Source organism: Nuphar pumila, chromosome 16 (genome assembly GCF_984573655.1).
Source record: "Nuphar pumila chromosome 16, dmNupPumi1.hap1.1, whole genome shotgun sequence".
Lineage (NCBI taxonomy): Eukaryota > Viridiplantae > Streptophyta > Magnoliopsida > Nymphaeales > Nymphaeaceae > Nuphar > Nuphar pumila.
In genome coordinates, this window is record NC_143264.1 from 23983176 (window position 1) to 24005728 (window position 22553).

The 22553-nt window shown below is 36.1% G+C and overlaps 1 non-coding gene across 1 annotated transcript; it reads left to right on the forward strand.

Annotated features, from left to right (window-relative positions):
- The first annotated feature begins 4437 nt into the window (after positions 1 to 4437).
- On the forward strand, positions 4438 to 4543 carry LOC149813096 (small nucleolar RNA R71). The gene has a single exon (XR_016428383.1). It is a non-coding gene; the product is annotated as a small nucleolar RNA R71 (small nucleolar RNA).
- Positions 4544 to 22553: the final 18010 nt, after the last annotated feature.

A 22553-nucleotide genomic window follows, 5' to 3' on the forward strand; every position in this document is an offset into this window, starting at 1 on the left:
GTTTGGGCCTTGTAGGTTTGTGCACTGTCATATGCATCGTTTCACAACTCTTCGATCTCACTAAGTTGCAAACGTCTTTCTTTGCCAGCTTGGGCTAAATCAAAATTTAAGCTTTTAATTGCTCAATAGGCCCTATGCTCCAATTCGACAGGTAAGTGGCATGCCTTTCGAAAGATCAAACAATATGGAGACATGCTAATAGGGGTCTTAAACACAGTTCTGTAGGCCCACAAGGCATCATCAAGGCATTGAGACCAATCCTTGCGATCCGATGTAATAGTTTTTTCAATATGTTTTAGCTTCTTATTGGACACTTCAACCTGTGCACTGGTTTGAGGATGATAGGGGGTTGCAATCTTATGCATTACAAAGTATTTTTTCAAAAGAGAATCTACCCGTATATTTTTAAAATGCTTTTCCCCATCACTTATCAAAGCCCGAGAAACACCAAACCAACTAAAGATGTTATACTTAATGAACTTAAGTACTACATTATGGTTATTTATGTGTGCAGTGCCCAACCCACTTTGAGATGTAACCAATCGCCACTAATATATATATATATATATATATAACCAAATGAAGGCAAAAATGGACCCATGAAATCAACCCCCCAAACATCAAATATTTCAACCAAAAGAATGGGGATAAGGGGCACCATATTTCGCTGGAATATGTTCCCTGTTTGCTGGCAGCAGATTCAATATTTACAAAATTCATGAGCATCTTTGTGCAATATGGGCCAGAAGAATCCAAACTACGAGACTTTGGCTGCAGTTTTCTTACTTGAAAAATGGCCTCCACATGCCAAGAGTATGGCAAAACTTGATGATGCTCTCTACTTCATCCTCAGGAACACACCTTCTCATCATTTGATCTGCACAATATTGGAATAACTCTGGGTCTTTCCAGAAATAATACTTTACCTGAGCATGGAATCTCTCTCTTTCGGTGTTACTCCAATGCTCAGGGAGCTTTCTGGTCACCAGATAGTTCACAATATTAGCAAACCATGGTAGACGTCGGACTGTCATAATCTGCTCATCCAAAAAAAACTCATTTATCTGACTCTAGTTGTTAGATGTCTCTACAACCAGTCTCGACAGATGATCGGCTACTACATTAGCTTTTCTGCTCTTATCTCAAATTTTGAGATCGAATTCTTGTAGTAGCATGATCATAATAGACAACCACCTTTGACCCAAGCAGACATGATCTAAACTTCTCTAAGGCAAAGACTATGACGATCATTATTTTTTTGTGGTGTAATTCAATTGTGCATCAGAAAGGGTTTTGCTCATGTAGTATATCACATAGGGCTTTTTAGCATCTCTTTGCCCTAGAATAACACCCATCGCATAGTCCAATGTGTCACACATGATCTCGAAAGGTCTCATCCAGTCTAGAGACCTCAAGATCAGGGCACTAATTAAGGCTTCCTTGATAGTGTGGAAAGCCTTGCTAAATTCTTCATTAAAACGAAAAGGTTGATCATTCACAAGTAATTTACATAACGGTCTAGATATTTGACTGAAATCTTTTATGAACAGTCGGTAAAAACCAACATGTACTAAGAAGGACCGGATCTCCCTCACAGACTAAGGAGGTGTCAACTTGGCTATGGTTTCCACCTTTGCCTTATCTACCTCGATCCCCTTGTTGGACACAATATGTCTCAAAACTATACCCTGTTGGACCATGAAATGACTCTTTTTCTAGCTAAGAATGAGATTCATCTTCACATATTTTTGAAGAACTTTTCGAAGCTTGTGGAGGAAATTATAAAATGATGAGCCATAAACTAAAAAGTCATCCATGAAAATTTTCAGCACGTCATCCATGAAAATTTTCAGCACGTCATCCATCATGTCAAAGAAAGATGGTAATCATGCATATCTAGAAAGTAGCTGGGGCATTACATAGCCCAAATGACATACGTCTGAATGCGAATGTGCCATGTGGACAAGTGAATATTGTCTTCTTCTGGTCCTCGAGGTGGACAACTACTTGGTTATAACCAGAATATCCATCAAGAAAATAAAAGTAGCTTTGTCCCGCAAGTCTCTCCAATATCTGATCAATGAACGGTAAAGGAAAGTGATCATTTCTCGTTGCCTCATTCAGTTTTCTATAGTCTATACAAACTCGCCACCCCATAGTGGTGCGTGTGGGAACACTTTCTCCCTTCTCGTTTTTAACCACTGTGAACCCAGACTTCTTAGGTACTACCTAAGTCAAGCTTACCCATTTGCTGTCAGAGATGGGGTAAATGATACCTGCATCTAACCACCTCTTTTTGACTACCTCCTTCATGTTGGGATTTTAAGTCCTCTGCATCTCCTTGGAGGGTTTGGCACCCTTTTCCATGATAATCCAGTGAATGCAAAAGGATGGGTCAATTCCTTAGAGGTCCACCGCTGACCAACCTATTGCCGATTTATATTATCACAAGACCTTAATAAGCTGATTTTCTTGATCTTGAGTAAGATCTGTGACAATTATAACCTGTAAAGTTTGGTCTTTACCCTGAAAAGCATACTTAAGCAAAGCCAGTAGAGGCTTTAGCTCAAGCATTGGCGGGATCTGAATGGAGGTTTTGGTAGGGGCTTCTGCCAAGTCAAGAAGGGTTTCGAATTTCCATCCTTGAAAAGAAGTGTTGGGATAACTTGAAGCAACATTCATAACATCATCAAACTTCGGCTCCTATGGTGGATCAGATTGTTCCCATTAAGGATCAATGTCATTCACATGAAAACATTTGTCATTTTTCGTTGGTCTCATAACAACATCAAAGATGTTTAATCGCATCTTATTGTTGCCAAATGAGAAATACATCACTCCAGTATGACAATTAATACAAGCATTGACAGTGGCTAAGAATGGTCTGCATATAATGATAGGGGTTTGGCGAACGACATTAGTACCTTTCATATCTAAAACAATAAAATCAACGAGAAAATAAAAATCCTTGACCTTGACTATCACATCCTCCAATATCCCACGAGGGATCTTGGTAGACCTATCGACCAATTGTTAGGTGATTGAGGTGGGTTTTATGTCCCCAATCCCAAAAGTATCATATAGAAAACCCAGCAAGATGTTTACGCTGACCCCAAGATCAAGCAAAACATGCTTGATGGTTATGTTCTCTATAATACATAAGATGATCGGTGCCCCAGGATCCTTGAGTTTAGGTGAAGCTTGGTGTTGAAGCACCGAGCTCACTTGCTCAGTCAAGAAGATCTTCTTAGGTAGAGATCTTGATTTTCTTTTCTGTGTACAAAGTTCTTTAAGAAACTTTGTGTATACTTGCTGGATGACATATAATAGGAGAAGGTTGATATAGACTTGCTTGAATAATTCAAGCATTTTCTTCATCTTTATCCCTTGTTTGTCAAAAGCTCTAAACTTTTCAAGGGCTTGAGGAAAGGGTATAGAGGGATCATAGGAAGTAGAGGGCTCTTCCTGCAAAATTTTTTCTTTTTTCTCCATATGGTTTTTAGGTGGTGACTGAGAGGGTGTAGATGTATGAGCATCTATTATCTATGTCTCCTTCTTGTGCTCCTTACCAGGACATAAGGCTAGGACAACCTTGGCTTGCTCATGATGAGACTCTGTGAAATGAAAGTCAGGTTGGGTCAGTTCCTTACCTCTAGTATCGACCAGAAGTTGGCTAGGTAATGTCCCCTTATTCCTCTTACTCAAGGCCTCCACCAATTATCCCATTTGTACCTCAAGTTTTGAGATTGATTGGGTATATGAATTGAGGTTGGCATTTATATCAATGAATACTTGCAAGAGTTTCTCCTTAAAAGACTGCCTCGTTGAAGTCTCTTGTTGGGCATTCTGTCTTAATAGGAGGGAGTTTTGAGTATTGGTCTTTGAAAATAGCCAAAGCCACTGGCTCTCCCTTGATTTTAGTTTGGAGCTAGGGTATTTTGTGGATTTTTTCATGCAAAATTAGGGTGATTTTGCTAACATAGATTATAAGTAGGTTCATATGGATCATGCACTGGTCTAAAACCTTGGGCAACATTCACTTGCTCCTGAACAAACTCAGGATAGTGAGGTGCTGCTGGACAGTCTGTTATATAGTGTATGGGGCTAGCATAGAGCTCACACATTTGATTCATTGTAGTTGGCTCAGCTAACAGTTGGTCTACTTTTTTAGCCAACTGATCCACCTTGATTTGAAGCTCTTGGTTGGACCCAACTTCAAGAATTCTTCTCTTTTTAGGACCATTTGGATCAGAGGTAGTTCTTTCAAACCTCGAAGATGAGGCATGGTGCATAGAGTTATCTCTCAATGTTTCAAAAAATGATCATGCTTCGCCTTCGTTCTTGAGCATGAATATGCCTCCACAAGCAACATCTACCATTTGGCGATTCTTCTCAGTAAGACTGTTATAAAAATATTACACAAATTATCATTTAGGTACTTGGTGCTGAAGGCAACTTCTCAAGAGGTCCTTGAGCCTTTCCCATGTTTCATAGAATTGCACTCCTTCCAACTGCAAGAAGCTAGTAATTTCTTTCCTTTACTGATTCGTTTTATCAATGGAAAAGTATTTCTTTAAAAATTCTTTTTGAAGTTGTTCTCATGTGGTAATTCAAATCGAGTCAATGGATTTTAATCAATGCTTTGACTTATCTTTTAAAGAGAAGGGGAAGAGCGTGAGTTTTAAGGCATTATCGCCAAAGTTGTGAATTCGTACAGTCCAACAAATTTTTAAAAATTCATCAAGGTGGCGATAAGAATCCTCATTACTAAGGCTATAGAAAAATGAAAGCATTTGAATAATGCTGGCCTTGATCTCAAAGGTTTTTTTCCTTACATCTGGTCTTATGATATAAGAGGTTGGGGTGTACTCATTAGGAACGAAGTACTCCCTAAGTGGGTATATTGGGACCTTCTCATGCATTGCTCTAGATTATGGAGAGCGGCTCCTAAACAAACGTTCTGGATTGAGAAGTGCGGGTTGGATCTGGGGGTCTTGGCAGCGTCATTTTTGCATATACTGAAGTTAGACCCGATATAACAAACATCCTTGAAATGGTTTTCTACCTGCTATAGCGTGCAATCGCAATCAAACTACACCACGAAGCATGCAATTATAACAAAAGCAAATAAACAATCAATCACGCACTTACAACAATAGAGTTATCTTAGCAATAAGCAAACTATATGCTCGGTTACCTAAATTGGGTACTCTAATTAGGTTTGTTGGGTAGTAAAAATAAGGCAGCTCTCAGGTTAACATATAAGCATAGTTCTAACAATTTTAGTTAATTTACGAAAGCAAACTAACAATCCTAAATATACGTGAACAAACACTAGGCAATAAAGTAAATACCTAACTTTAAGCATCGTTTCCCAATAACTGTGCCTAAAATTTGGTGTGATTTTGTTTTAAAATATATTTTTAAAATAATTTTTTCAATAAAATATAAGTGTAAACCATACACCAAATTTCAATAATCGGTTCACACACGAAAGTGGTGAAGTTTGAGTCGAATCCACAGAAAACAAAGTAAGACTATGTATTCCAAACAATTCACTCTTCTTTATTGCTTTAAAATAAAAAAATTACGAAAACAACCGAGCACCAAGCCTATTACAAATGTTTGAGTAGAATTAAAAATTAATATAACCTGATTTAAAATTGACCTAAGGCCCTACTTAACTAAATAAAATAATAATAATAAATGGAATCAGCAACTTAATGTTCTTGTCACGAGAATGTGCACGAGATTGCTGCCCTCACCTGCAAATCACTGCAAACACAAAACAAAAGCAACTTTTTTGTGCAAGAGTTAGTATAACCTAAACCGAACTATAAATGCAGACCTAAAAATACAATAAAAACCATATGAATGCAGAACTAAACACCCCTAAAAGAAATTTAAACATAGTCTAGGATTGTTAGAAACAACTATGCACACGGTCTAGTCCAACATGATGACTAGACCACACAACCGGCTAGACTCGGGTCTAGCCGACCGGATCGGGTTCACAAACAGACTAAGTTTGGTTTTCGAACGAAAACCAAAATGTGGTCTGCTGTAACAGATGTGTTTGAACCTTCAAACTGCTGTTGGGGCCTGCTTTGAACCTCTACCCAAGTGAAAGGATGAATCTGCCCTTCTCCACGCTAACCGAGTGGGTCGGGTAGACTATGGTGACTCGATGAATGTAAAAACTGAACCTAACCTAGTTGATAGTTTGACCAAATCACACCAGGGTTAGGACCGCCTCTAGACAACCTAAAACTAACATGCAACATAAAAAATTTGAAAGAAACTAACTAAAGTGGACCCGGGTCAACCGACACTCAGGCCCATGTGCCGAACCTAGTTGGATCTGTGTTGTCCTGGGACAGACCCAGAAAAACCTGGAATAGAAAGACAGGTTGTTGCAATAAATGAGGATCCTTGTACCTGCAACTAGGGTTGAAAACGGATCTGATCTAGGCTGACACGTCAGTGGATCCTATTTTCAACGAGTGTGTCTGGTTTCATATCTGGATCTGACTCAGAACACAGTAGGGTTCTAGATCCAGTTGTGAGCAGACCCACTCTAGCCCTAGATCCGCAGAATCTGGGTCGAGTATATTGAGTTTTCTGTGAAATACATAAAACGGGTTGGTTCTGACCCAGTTCTAAACCTATTTATTCAGCTGATTCTGACCTGGATCTAATGTTATTTGTTATGAATACGATCCGTTTATAAAAATGGAACTTGTTTTTATGGACCTTATCCACCTGAGTTATTTTGGACGGTTCAGAATCAGATACTTAAAATGGGTTGGTTCTATCCTGGTTCTGAGCCAAATTATTTAACTGATTACCACCTTCATCCTGACACTATTTCTTTCAAATCCATCTCATTTATAACGGAACTTGTTTTTATGGACCTTATCTACTCAAGTTACCTTTTGGTCAGGTCTGTATAATGTTGAAGAAGAAGAAGAAGCATATTAAGCATTTTTTTTTTATATTTACATGGAGAAACCGTCCACAGGATCAGAGATCTAGCCGCGCTGGCTCTGCCAGGTCACTGTCTTGGCAGTGTAAAACTCCGTGGGCTTGCAATCATGAGATTTGAACCTAGACCTGGTAAGTATTGGTTTAACTTGAGAAAAATGGAAACCATTGGATGAAATTTAATTTATGACTGTTAGTCCTGATCCGATAGGACCTAGGGAAACTAAATCCAACCTGGATATGAATATATTGTACTATTGGGTCTAGTGAAAATAGGTTGATAACATATATATCTACATGTAAAAACAATAAACATATCCAATTTGTTCTGGATCCAAACATAGATATGAGAGAACGTCTTCCTGAATATCGGGATCTGAATCCCAAAAGAATCCACCCATATGTCCGAATCCTATCCAGAAACACACTCATATAATCATATTCTATTTTAAGGTGCCATTCAAAGATAATGTATGGGATTTAATTCGGATAACCCTCGTTTTGTGCTATGAAAGATAACTCCATTATTAGGAAGATAGAAGTTTTAGGGCTGCTATAATTTGATTTAGAGTTGGACTCTTTATTATTATTATTATTATTATTATTATCAAGAAAAGATTTAGAGTTAGGACTGTTACTGAAAGACGTGTAGCATGTTCATCATCTCCAGGTAACCTAATAGGATTATATTACCAAGTTGGATGTATAGGACTGTTACTGAAAGACGTGTAGCTTTGTTCACAGACCTGACCAGTTTGAGGTCCATATATGACTCAAAATCTTGTTCCAAAGAGAGGGAAATATCAAGTGCAGTCCCGTTACTCCTAGGTGCTGAAGAAGGGTTACAGGTTCGATCCTAACCTTCCCCTGTGATTTTTTTTTTCCTTTCTTGCTTTATGAGAAGTGGCCACAATCAGGATTCCATGCTGACAGTTTGTTTTAGTAGCTCAACTTGTATGTAATGTTAGACATGGCGTGCCCACAAGGGCTTCACTCATCTGGTAGGGGCGACTTGTGAATGTCACCAAGTTGACGGGACGTTACAAGTTCGAAACCCACAGGTGGTGACCCTTGCTGCAAGGTCAAAGCTTGGTGTATTCCCCTGTTGGCAGGGGAACCTCAAGGGTATTACCAACCAGTAGCTAGCCAATGTGCAGTTGGTGATGGGGATTTTGCCATTGGATTATCCAAAAAAAAAAAAAAATAGACATGGCGCAGTCATGGCACGCCATTAAAATCATTCCCTTGTGGGCGATATGTAACATGCGAAGATCTGAACTTTATTTGTTTTGCTCCCTTTTCGTTGATTTCTCATCTCCCACAACTGCATCATGATTTTGTTCTTGTATTTTTTTTTTTTTGGATAGGATGCTGTTCTATTTTTTTTAGCCACTAATGAAGTTTACTTTTTCTTGTAACAAAAAAAGACTTAGACTCATAGTTGGAAAGGCTGTTGTTCTCTTATGTTTTGAATAGTTAAAAATTACTTTTTATATTTTAGAGATTTTTTTTTTAATTTATAAAACATTAAAAGAAATCCGAGTTAACTTGCCTATAGTCACGAGTTAGACGCCACACAATTTTTTTCCGAGTCATCAAGTGGGGCTAACTATGGAACTTAAACTAGATTAATTTAACCAGTTTGATCAAACTTACATCCAACTTACCTGAGCCACCTTCAACCCTGGTTATACAAATACCAATGTTACACTCGGACGTATTTGGGTTTTCCCGGGAAGGTAAAATCTCATGATAAATTGGGTAAGTTTTTGGGGGAAATCTTAGGAAACTATTTGCACGTATAAGATTTTAAAATATTTTAGAACACATTAGAAGTATAGGACTCTTTAGAATTATAAAATTTTTAGAAACGTGTTAATCCTCATAAAATCTTGAAGTTTTGAGGACACGTGATATTCTGAAAGTGTCATTTGTTAGGATTTAATCCTTTTCTAGATACATGGAGACAAAATTGTACAATGTTTCTTGAAATATTGCTCATGTTTTGATTGTTTGTGACTGTGGGGGCTACATGACTCGTTTCTGATCAGCAGTTATTACAATATACCAGCAGCTGATATATTGACACCTATCGTCGGCTATATATATATATATATATATATATATATATATATATATATATATATATATATATATATATGAGAACTGAACATATTGGGCTCAGTTTTCTCGTTCTGCCTGGTTAGGCTCCATAGTTAGAAGTATTTTATCATAGATCTTAACCGTTGGATAGTGATCAGCATGCTCAATGCAGTGGGAATCTACTCTTGGACCATGTTTTTTTCGATGGAAAAATGTGATTTTATAAACCATGAAAAACTTATGCCTTCATAGACATTGATTTTGGATTACCAAAAAAACCCTTTATACAGACCAGATTTTGGTGATCCAAAAGCCAGTTCCCACTAAACAAAACCTGTAGATCACATGTATGGTGTTAGATGTGAGAAAAATCACAAAAAAAAATATGATTTTTTAATGTGCCTAACGGGGCATAACGAGAAAAGGGACAGCACCAACACATTACTCTCTCTCTCTCTCTCTCTCTCTCTCTCTCTCTCTCTCTCTTTTTTTTTTAAGAAGGATTAATAAAAAAATTTGTGGTTTGCAGGACTAGAGGAGCACTATAATCAACGTCAGATGGAGAACAATCCTGCATCTTCATTGCTCCAGCATTCCTTTGAGGATGAAGATGGAACAGGTTTTTATGACAGCTTAGCTTGGTTTTGCGATGCTAATAGTGTGACATCTTCTTTTAGAAATATGAGTCTCAGTGCTAATGAAGTTGATAGAATTCAACATTCTCATTTGGACGATTTGCCCTCAACATCTTACTCCGTTTTGGAGCCACTTGAAGATCACATATATGAGCAAGAGTCTGGAGTTTTTTCTCCTAGGATGGTTTACAGTAGCCCACAAGATGCAGAACAAACGACCAACTTGATAAATTTGCACTCTTGGTTTGCCAATAATAGAACGCAAGTTTTAGGAGGCTTTAGCCATCATAGTCATGGATGGCAGGTTTTGCCATATGAAAGGAATTTGAGAGGACTTATAGATCACATCTCTAAGTTTGGTTGCAAAGATGTGCAATTCCACATGGATGAACTATATCGAGTAGCTAGAACACCAAGGGGCTCGGTGTGTCTGCAGGAAATACTTAATGCTAGAGATCCACTATCCATCCATAATATTTTCATGGGAGCTCGAAAGCATATGGAAAAGATTATGACCGATAAATGTGGAAACTATTTGTTTCAAAAAATTTTGCAAGTTTGCAATTCTGATCAAATTGCAGAAATTGTTTATAGCATTGCAAACCATCATGTTGTGATGAAAGTATCAAAGGACAAGTTTGGGTATGCTCTCTCTCTCTCTCTCTCTCTTCCTTGCACCAAAGTCCAATTGAACAACAAAACTGTAATAGGCCTGACTATTATTCTCCTTGACATTGAGTTTCTATAAATAAAAATACCTTTTTATGTTTGTATATTTGCAAATTGATTCTTCTTTAACTTTGTTTTCTGGAGCAGGACACGTTCAATGCAAAAACTTATTCAAACCCTAAAAGGGTCCCGTCTCATCACAATCTTGTTGAATGCTCTACTAGTTTCTTTACCATCTTTAATGAAGGACGAACATGGAAGGCATGTTATCAAGAGTTGTTGGACTTACTTGACTTCAGAGGAAAATTTAGTAAGTTATATATACTTCACTTTTAGTAGCTGAAAAAAAGGAACTGATGTTGGTCATTTTCATGCATCATGACAATGGTAACAATGAGTGTATATCAATAGAAGCAAGCATTTCCAACCTATAAATTGTTAATGAACCTGATTGATTTTTCTTCTATGCAATATATTTGTATGATGTACAAAACATAAATTCTAGAACAAGCCGACAAAACAAAATGTTCCTCATACTAAATAGACATTGCCCCAAAGGGGTTAGGCATAGTGGGATGGGGGTCTAAGCCTGTCTATATTCAAATCCCATGAGTGTCACCCTTCTCAAGTTGAAGCCTGGTGACTTCATAAGGGCAAGGGGTAAGCCCACATAGTTTTATGCTGCCAGGACAACGATCGTAAGTACAACAAGCAGTGCCAGTGCAACTAGGTCTCTGATCTTGGGGTATCTTGGGGGCAGTTTCTCCATGTAAATATCAAAAAAATACTAAATAGACATTGACGGCCCAAACCTTACAAATCTGTTGAGAATTAATGTTTTTTTTTCTTTCAAAAAATTGGGCATTCAGTGTCTTTTGTTGTTATTGCTTGTATTTTGTGTAATTATTATTGCTGTTATTGTGCACTCATATTGGTCACCTTTAGCCATAATAGATGAAGTATACCAATTAACTTTTGTGGATAACTAATTTTTCTTTTTACTACTTTTGTTGTATTTGTAGTTGTTGTACCCTATGGTGAACAAACATTGTATTTCGATCGCAATGAGCGAACATGGGATCGTTTCGCTTAAAGAGTGTTTTGATCAGTCACCCACATGCCATAAGTGTGCCCTATTGTTCCAAGTCTTGGAACATTGTTTACTTCTTTCTGAAGATCAATATGGGTAATTGGTTTATTTTTCATGGTTCAATTATAATTCATATTCTTTAGCACTTATCTTGTCAATATATTAAATGCTTTTCTTCTTATCCTCTAAAGGAACTATATGGTGCAACATGTTATGGAAAGGTTCCCACGTGTAATTCCCATTATTGTAGACAAACTTAGAGGCAATTTTGTATCACTATCTAAGCATAGCTTCAGCAGCTATGTTGTAGAAAAATGCTTAAGATTTGGTGCAGTCTCAGACATCATTTGTGAAATTGTAGCAAGCAGGTTGATTTGGGAGCTTATTTCAGACCCGCACGGGAATTTTGTTATCCAAACTGCTTTAAAGCATTCACAGGTAATTTTTTTGCTGCTGCCTCATGACTAATTCATTTTCATGATTGCCATGAATAACAATTTTTTTCAACTTTTCAGCAGTAATGAGAATATTACTCTTAAATTCTTATCTTGTTTAGATAATTAACCTTGAATACAAATAGGGGGATGATGAAGAAGCCTTGGTGAATGCTATTGTGCCTCATGAAGGTGCCCTTATAAGCAGTCCATACGGTGGCAAAAAACTACTCAAACAACTTCAGTCTTCTTCAGTGTATCAAAGAAAAAAAACTTATAGGCATAGACATCATGTATAACACGATGATCGAGGTGGTGAGATTTTCTCTATTATAATTTGGCTACTAAGAAGCTGGTGGGGGAGACAACCACTTAACTGACATCTATGTAAGGGAAACAACAGAAGAAAAGGTTTGTTGATTTGGTCTAAGAAAGTTGTATTGTCTCAAGACATCTGTGTAAGGGAAACAACATTATTTTGTGAGGAATGACATCTAAGATTGCCATCTTACTCTTGTATTTCATGAAAATAGTAAATAGTCTTATGCTTCTTAGTAAATGTTGCAAGTCTTGGTTGAGCCATTGACATTTCCCTACTACTTCCCTGAAACGTTTCTTATTTTTCATCTTCTTTGTTATGTTACAATGACACGTGACATGCCATTCTTGGGCAATTTCAAATAAAAGGTAGTATAATATGTAAATTGGACTATCCTTGTAACATAATTTTGTATAAGGTTTAAAGGAGCCGTAGATGTCATATTTACGCCACCAAGCACTCCGGGTGCAGGAGTTCACCTTTCAGCAAAATTTCTGTCAAACCCTACTGGCGTAAGGTGGTCATGAGGTCCCACTAGCCAGGGTTTTCCTTGCTTCGGCGAGGGTTCCTTGTCGTTAAAAAACAATAAACGTTTTTTCTTATATTGCATGGCTTATTATGGGCTTGGCTTCTAATCAATGTTAGGATATTTTTTTATTCGACTTTTCTTGGCAAGGAAAAATCTTGCAAGAAACTTGAATTTTATGGTTTGTGGGGAAAACCTCAGAAAAAATTGGCCTCTATAAGACTTAAAAAGATTTAAGAGAATACAGGAAAAAATTTTACAAAGTAAAAGAAAACATTAAAAATGTGACAATATCATGTCAAAATCAAGTTATTATGAACATGATTGATATTTTAAAACTATTGCGATTTGGTCTCAATATTTATTAAATATCGACACTATTTTTTTTTTATAGGCAAGCTGGGTTAGGCAGAACCCCCACCAGTTTTCACCCCCATCACAAGGAGACGTGCGTTGATCACTATCAGCTCCTACCAAATCGTTCGTAAATATCGACACTAATTGTGCCTGTGCAATTTGTCCAGGCATGCTTGCTTCTTCAATTGTCCCGTGCACTATGTCATGTTCGGTTGATGACTTTTCTCAAAAGAAAAAAGGTCTGTGGAACAAGTTACTGCTAGTTCTCACCGAACTTAAATTATTTGTATCTCCAGTATGTTAAACATTGGATAAGTTGTTCCTTATTTGGCTAAGATTGCAGGAAGTGTTTACATATAAAACTCGAGATTTTTTCTTGATAATCAAAATAAATAAATGATAAATTATTGATGCATTTATGACTATTATGGTGATTTTTTGATTTTCTTGATTTTGATTAATTATGAACCTTTGTCTTTATGAAGATTATTTCAAGAATAATTGAAAAAATTTTAATTATGAAGACTAAATGAGTTTGTGTGGTTTTAGATCTCCAACTTCGATTATGGATCCAAAATTGTCATTTGGATCTAATATGGATATGAGATGTTGTTTGGGTTAGATCCAAGTTAAAATACTAATTGGATCCAATGGTTATGGATTGGACCTTCATAGGGAATGTCGTATGTGGACCCTCATTTGGATCCAAGAGTCCATATGAATTAAAGTATTGTTTAGTTTTAATTTAAATAAATAAATAAATATATAAAAGTGATAATTAAGATTTTTAATTAAAAATTTTAATTAAATCACTAATTAAGAGTTTTAAGAAGGTGGGATGTCCAACACCTCTTGTAGAGTTAATATTAGTTAAAATTGTTAGAGTTTGCTTCTTCCCTCTCTCTTTTCCTTTTGTTTTTCTTGTTCTTCTTCTCTTAAAATGTTTTGGAGGTATGGAGTAGGGTGTGCAACTATTAAACCTATACAAACTTTGGCGGTTGTGGTGATGTAGAAATCAGACTACCCGATTTCTTCTTTGTGTTAAAGATCTATCGATTTTTCAAGTAAGATTTACGTAGTAGATACTTTTTACGTACATTAAGTATGCATATCCGAGTTATATTTATTTTCAATAGTATATTTACATGTTTGGATCTGTTATACATGTTTTCTTTTATAAAGAAAACATTATTTGGATTTGAAGAAGGCGAATCATGAGGTTTAAATAAAAACAATTTTGAAAAACATCCCTAAATAGGGTTTCTTGTTGGTTCCTATTAGATTCAGTCATAACTTGATTATTATTGGTGATATTCATAAGTTAAACCCATATTGTATCTGATTGAATCTAAAATATTGAGTTTTCAAATGTTTTATGGATTCAAGAAGATTTTTAACAAAAATATTTTCTGAGAAACTTAAGTTTGTGATGACTGATATGTTATTCACAACTAGTTTTGGAAATAAATCGATATCTCATTAAAGATCAGTTCAAAAAATCTAAATAAAAATACTAGGTTAATTTACGTATCTTGCTATTGATTTTATAATCTTGTTTTATCTAATTTGAATTTGTATTGAGAAAGAAATGTTCGTTCTAACAGAGCTCCAGATTTTTGCTTTGGTTACAAGACCGTTTCGACCTAACTTCGATGAAAGATATAAACACACAAATAAAATGACTCTGAATATTTTATAAAAAAATCATGTGAAGATTAACATATAATAACAGACCGTGTAAAAAGGATTTTTCCGAAAGCATTTTCTATAAATTCCAAGAAAATCTTTAATCTAATAAAAATCTTATAGTTTGCAGATTCTAGATCAAAACTCTATCAGAATAGGGTTTCATAAAGGATTTTTAATTATTTCTGTACTCATTATTTTTTAGATCAGTTTGTTGGGTTGTATTCTTGATAGAACAGGTAGCCACGATAAAAAAATCATGATTTGTAATGAGATCTGTTATTTCTGACAGATTTTATAAAAATGGGTCATTAGAGATCCAAATTTTCCCTGATGACTTATGCTTGTAGTTAGTCAATAACATGTTTGGATCTTGTGTTGTTATTGTTCTTATGTTATATTCTGCATATTATCAGTGTTTAGAAACCTCATTGAATCATAAACAAATGGCCAAATATTTAGAAAGATCTGAGTTTGAATTTATGCAAGTTGTGATTGAAAGATATTACCAAACCTTGATTGTCTTATAAATTAACTATGTTGGTTGATTACAAAAGAGAGTACCTTTATTTATATGATTATATTCAGCATGTTTAGCTTGTTTATTGTCTAAATTCATGTTTGACTTAATGAAGATGTAATGGTTGGTGTTTAAGAGAATCAAAACCTTGATTTCTCAAAAATCAATTTAGGGTTTTGAGCTCTTTCTTGAATTTTGATTCTTCCAAATGCATATGTTGTTGAGATATGATTTTTTCAAGTTATGTATAGAATGAACTGAATTAAGTTATGTGTATTTTTATTGCTTAAGTATAGCTACAACTGAACATAATTAAAAATATATAAGTCTTTCTAATTTGGGCTTATGGGGGTTTGGATCGAGAAAATCGACTTATGTATTTTTTGTTATGGGTTGGTTGTAGTGGATTCATTAATTTAATATATTATCATGAATATTTTAATTAGGTCTGATATGATTTGAGTACTAAAAAATTAAGACAATAATTGGAGTTGTGTCGATTTTCTTAGTGAGGGTTTATGGAAGCTCTTGTCGAGAAAGACAGGTTTATAGCTTTAATTATATTTTGATGTTTTCTCTAAACTTTTTACAAATTTAGTTTTGAATCATATCAGATTTGATATAAATATTTATAATAGAGATAAATGTGAGTTTAATTGCAATTGGTAAGTTATGGTTCTAGTGTGAGGATGCCATGTTTCTGAGAGAAAAGGCTCTTACACAAATTATATTTGAAATTTATGAGTAAATTCAATTATGACAACTTAAATGTGTTTATTTTCATGATAAATTGAGCATGAGAATGATTGTATTTTCAAAGCATGTGAAAAGATGAATATGGATATGTTGATTGTATTGTGAATTGACAATATGTTTTGGTTGTGCGGTTTCGGGTTTCTCTAGCCATGAGACCTAAATAATTTGATAATGATGTTAGAACTGTGGTTCTCGGATGGATTCATATTTGTGATATTGATGCATGCTTATTTATAAATATTAAAATTATGTGATATTGCATGAATAATTGTTGAATAGCATGTTGACATGATTGCATGTTATACTTTGAGATGTAATATTTGTAAAATGCATACAGGATGATATAAATCCCACAGGGTTGCATGGGTACTTTGAGTGATAGATAAAATAATAATATATGGTTTTAAAGAGAGAACAGTGAGATGGCAATGCACTAGCCTAAATGGTAGATGCTTTTACCTATGACCTAATTAATTAAGATAACCCTTAGATAACTCTGTGATATATTTTCGGGTATGCCTTTACCAAAGTATGCTTAACTAGAATGACTGATGGTCTACCTTAGAGAGGGTAGGCGGTATGAAACTCTCTGGGATCTATTCTTTCTTATTATACTGTGAAGGGCAATGCCTCGACGGCCCCTCAACCTAGAGAATTTAGGGGATCAGGATTGTCTTTTATATCCTAGGTGGGTATGTCTCTGGTACTTTTGCAGAAGTGAGTGATCATGATCATCATTGTAGCATGAAGCCATGCCCCCAGGTAGATTCTCTTTGAGCATACCGCTACCTCTCACGGCCTGACTCCGCTCCTGGAGGAAACGACTCAATCAGCTATTTAAAAAATTAAAATATATAACATAATAAATACCCGAGTAGTCTAGTCTGTTTCATGTTGGTCCTATGCATACCTGATGGGTATTTGGTAATCAAGTGGAACATAAATTACTTTCTCACTTTACTTTTCTATATTTTTATTTTGTTCATACTATTATGTAGATTCATGCATATTATTAAATATTTTAGTTTCAATTATAATGCAGTTATGTATGCTTGAAATTGTTATATCATGCTTGGGTACATTTGTAAAATCATGAATGCATGAACTTCCTATTTAGTTGTTTATCTGTTTATTAAATGTAGAATATTATAGTCCTTTGGTGATTAATGCTCATTCTGCAAACTTTATGTATTGTATATTATATTAGCTAGGGGTGGCAATCAGGTCAGGTTGGCAGGTCGTGTCAGCGGGTCAGCATACCTCAACACGAATCTGACCCGTTCATTAAATGGGTCGACTGTGGCAAACACGAATCCGACCCATTTATTAACCCGACATGACCTAGTTAACCCGTTTAATAAACATGTTGGGTCGGGTAAACGGGTTGCCAGGCGAGTCGGGGTCGGGTAAACGGGTTGGCAGGTCGAGTTCAGGTAAACAGGTTGACTCACCCGCCTAACCCGTTTATTAAACGGGTCAGCCAGGTTGGCATACCCCTAACACAAACCCGACCCGTTTAATAAACGGGTTAGGCAGGTCGACCCGTTTATGACACGAACCCATTTAAGCCAAACCCGAACCCGCCTAAGAAGCGGGTTGGCGGGTCGTGTCATGTTTTGCCACCCCTAATATTAGCTATGTGAATCTTACTGAGACTCTTCAAAGTCTAATGCTTTCAAAACAAAATATTTTTCAGGTAATATGTGATCTATGGAGTGAGAGGAGGATGCTGGAGGGCGCTGTGAGGACTGATGATTTTGAAATCTTAGGGGATACTTGTCTTTTCTTTTATTCGATGTTTATTGATTATTTAATTATCTATCTTTAGAATAAATTTTTGAATCGTTTAATATTTAAATGAGACTATTTCACATTTCAATCAATTTCTCTTATAGATGATTGAATGACAATATTTTTAAAATATAATGTGTCCGTTAGCTTTCACAAAAAATGTAGCTTATTAAATTGATTTCAAAATCAATATTTTTTTTTGTATTTACTCACATAAATAATAACTTAAGGATTTTTTCATTTGAACGCTTTATTCTCGAATTTTGTTATAGGGAGCTATTAAACGCCGATGCATGCGTAAGCTGACTCCTTAGAGCTTATTTTAGTTAAGGCAATGCTAATGATGAAAGACTTAATTATATAATTTCTTCTATATAGTGGTTCAATCAGATTTGTTAATGGTGGTTTCATACTGGATCGGGTACTAGGAGGCTAAGGCACGCTCGCACTTGCACTCAGGCGATCCATCTAGTACTTGGTATGGTTGAAACATGTTTGTTGGTGAGACTGTTGAATTATTACATATTGAAAAAGAAAAGGCAAATCAATAACATGTTAACTTTGAAAAAAAAATCCTAGTTTTTTAGCTTGAAATATGTTGAGCTGTTACAGTTGGTATCAGAGCCTGAGATCGAAAGTCATTGGTTTACAACTATCCAACAATCTAGTATCTCACTATAAGTATGTTTCATTAAAACCGTGTGGTTGCATAAAGAAATATTTAAATTTATAAATATTATGAGAATAATAATAAGATAAACAATGTTTAAATTAAATATTTTACATTGTAGCTATGTTGTGGTTAAATTTATTGTAGATGGTGTATCATGGGAACACTTCCAATAGAAATATTTCAATGAGACTAACTATAGTGATGAGTGGAAGACGTAGAGGGGTTTTGTAATGGACTCCCTTCAGAATATTGGTCAAGTCATTCAGGCACTCGTGTAGAACTAGAACCGTCTAGTTCCTTCTGTACAGGTTGTCCATCAGAATTCAAACCTAGGGCCGGTGACCTACGAGAAGTTCCTTAAGTTAGAACCACTTACGTTTGCAGGAAAAGTTGAGCCCAAAGCTGCAGAGAATTGGCTCAAAGAGATCAAGCGAGTTTTCTGAGTTATGCCTGTTCCTAACGACAGTCAGACAGATTTTGGTACCTACCGCTTGAAGGGCGATGCCAGAAAGTAGTGGAACACTGCTCACACTGTGTATTTTGTAAGAGTGACCGACATTCCATGGGAGACTTTTTGAGGAACGTTCTTGGAGACTTACTTTCCTCAACATGCTAGGATCAGGAAGCAACATGAGTTTTTGGAGCTCGAGTAGAACAGTATGAGTTTGGTAAACTACACTACCAAATTCAGGAGTTTGGAGAGGTACTGCCCTACGCTTTCACTGATGATGAGGCTAGGGTGACTAGGTTCGTTTGAGGTTTGAAGGACGAGCTTAGGTATTGGATTATGACCAATATGCTCGTGACCTTCGCTAATGCGATTAAGGCCTCTACAACCTTTTCAGTGGAGTGGGAGAAAGGCAAGAAGGAATCGTCCAAGCAACGGCAGCCTGTGAAGATCGATGATCATCGCAGATAGTATCCCGCAGGTGAAAAAAGTTTATTCCTCCTGCCAAGAGGCAAAAGCAGCAGACATGGAGAGATGAATAGCAGCTGCCCCAGCAAAGATTCAGGCATATGTGTCAAAAGTGCAGTAGGGTGCACAATAGACCAGTGTGCCCTAATGAGACCACCATCTACTACTACTATGGTAGAAGAGGCCACTTTGCTTGAGACTGATACAGAAAGCAGGGTGGTGAGGGATGACAGCAGCCTGAGAGGACTCAGCCCCAGCGACAGCTGCAACACCAATAGGTTCACCAATATAACCGAGTACTAGGATGCGTGTATTCCACTATGACAGATCAGATGCAGTCGAATGATCTGGTCCAAGGTACTATTCTTGTTGCGGAACAAGTCGCTTTAGTCATTTTTGGCAGTGGGTCTACTTACTCTTTTGTCTCAGTTGGTTGTACTAATCAGTTGGGATTGCCTGTAAAACTGCTTATTTTTGCTCTCGATGTTCATACCCTGATTGGGAATACTTCTTTGTGTTTTTCTCATATTCGTGATGTTACTATAGAGTTATAGGGGCAAATCTTCCTAAGAAGGAGACCCATTCTATTAAAGTAGGCCAAAAAAGGAAGAAATCCTTTCAAGAATACGTATTAGCATGCCTTTACTTTACACCTTACAATATTTATAGGTGTGGGTTAGCAAATTTTCAAAATTTACCACACCTGGTTGATTCATGTTTAGAGGAGAGATTTCCTCTCCTTTACAATGACTAAATTGCCTCTGGGTGGATGTTAGATCTTGATTTGAACTAGAATATCCCTATGATGGTGTTTTGTATGGTCATGTACCTGAAATGCCTCTCCTAACAATCTTAATTACCCCTCTTGTTACACCCATATGGATCATCAGATCCAATTTTTACTCGACAGATCCAATTACAAAAAGACAAAAGACAAACTAAGTAATGTCTTTGAGCCAAGCTATTATCATATATATATATATATATATATATATATATATATATATATATATATATATATATATATATACACTACTACTACTACTAATGAGCTAGAAATCATATGTGCAAGTTCTAACGAATCAATCTAACCACATAGATATTTTCAGCATTGTTTGTTTGCTAAGGATCAAGCTTTGGGTCACACTTTTTTTTATGTAAAATTGTGATATTTTGAGTTATGAAACTTTGGCACATTATGGACCGTTAATTTTTTAACCGCTTTAAAAACTTAATTATTTGTCCTAATCACATTATTCAAAACAAGTTTCTTACTCAACAAACTATGTAGATCACACATCCTTATATATATAGAGAGTGTGTGTGTGTGTGCATTTTTTTTTTTCTTGTTACACTTTTTGTTGCTATTGTATTTTCTTTTGTAATATTTTGGAGATTATTCGTGACTATGTTAACGGCCCATTAGTGGCGTCTCTTTACATGGACAAGCTTTTACCAAATATGATATGGTGTGCCTTCTGACTTGTTTATATCATTTTCCTCCTATATTGGTTATGTATATAGGGTTAGGACTCAAAAGTTAGATTTGTGGTAACGTAGGATTAATCAATATATGCCCTAGGAAGGAGTTACGTTGATGTGGGATGATTCTATCCAAATTGAAATTGAATTTCTTATAAACAAACAATGTAGACCTGTGAAGTAAGGTTATATCTTATGAATAGTGACACAGTAATGGATTCATTAATTGGGTCAATACATGATGGGTCAGGAAAGTGGTTTTCTGGTTGAGTGATAATAGTTTATTGTAAATATTAAGTGTAAGCAGGAAGATAGCCTTTTTAATAATGCATCACACGCCATGAAAAAAAATATGGTATGTTTCTGAATTATAACAATCTATGCAAAAAAATCTTGGTATATATGTATTTTGCAACTAACCACTTTTAAACTGATTAGGTAGTGTTTGGTGTTGACTGTCCCATATAAAAGTCAAAAGGTAGGGTTAGGCGGGCTTGAGCTCACAAAATCGATTTTCATGAGCTCATGGACCAGCGAATCAAGATTTTTCTATAATTTGTCTCAACACCGACTCCCCCAAAGGTGGTTCAGTTTGAGAGATCTAAAATTAATCTCATGGTCCAACTAGTAATAGTTGATGCAACTAATGAATCTTATTTTCTATGATCCAAACCTTCGCAGGGAAACAGGCCCCACCCACCTTGCCCCACTTTGCCCCATTTGGACCAGGGATGGATGTTAAAATCAAAACCTGTGCGAGGATGGAGGTAGGGATGGACTTACGCGTTCTCCCGCCCCGCCCCGTCCCCTCCCCAATCCTCATTAGTAAAATAACTAAAATATCTTTCGACGGTTCAACTTCTTTCTTTAGGAATGACAGTGAACTTTGGGGAAAACAGGGCTCCACCCCGCCTCACCCCGTTTGGACCGGGTATGAAGGACATGGAACGGGGATAGAGGTTCAAATCAAAATTAACCCGTGCAGGGATGGAGGTTAAGGCGGGGTGGGGATGAAGACCTTGATCCAAATCCACCCTGATCCACTGTCATACCTAACCTCAGAGAAAATGGAACGGCTGAAGATTCTAAAGGCTTTCACAATCTCTTTCCATAATTGTGAACCCTTCTTCCAACATGGACCAGAGAACCAATTGACTCGATCTCCCAGCAACTTTATTTGCATTTGAACAGCTGAAGAAGTGGGTGGTCCACCACCATTTACTTAAAAGAGCAATATTCTACTCTGACAATTGCCCGGCCTCCCGTGAAGAATTAACAATTGCTTTGTATAGCCTAGAACCATCTCAAAGATTTTTTTTGAAAATGCATATAAGATTTGCTTTCACGTTTTTAGGCATGTGAAACCGTACAATATGAAATAACAAAAGGTAATTTTCTATTTAAAGAATATCTAATGAAAACACATGAGTTTGGTTAATTTTAGCTCAGTAAGCAATGCAACTTCAAACTTTTAAATATAATTTAAATTCTGTTTTTTTATTTTTTTAAAGTATTGACTTACAATATGAAACTCTATTCAAAGTATGACATGAACAAAGCATTACCCTATAAATTATAAACATTGAATTAATCGTATCTATAAGTGCCTTAT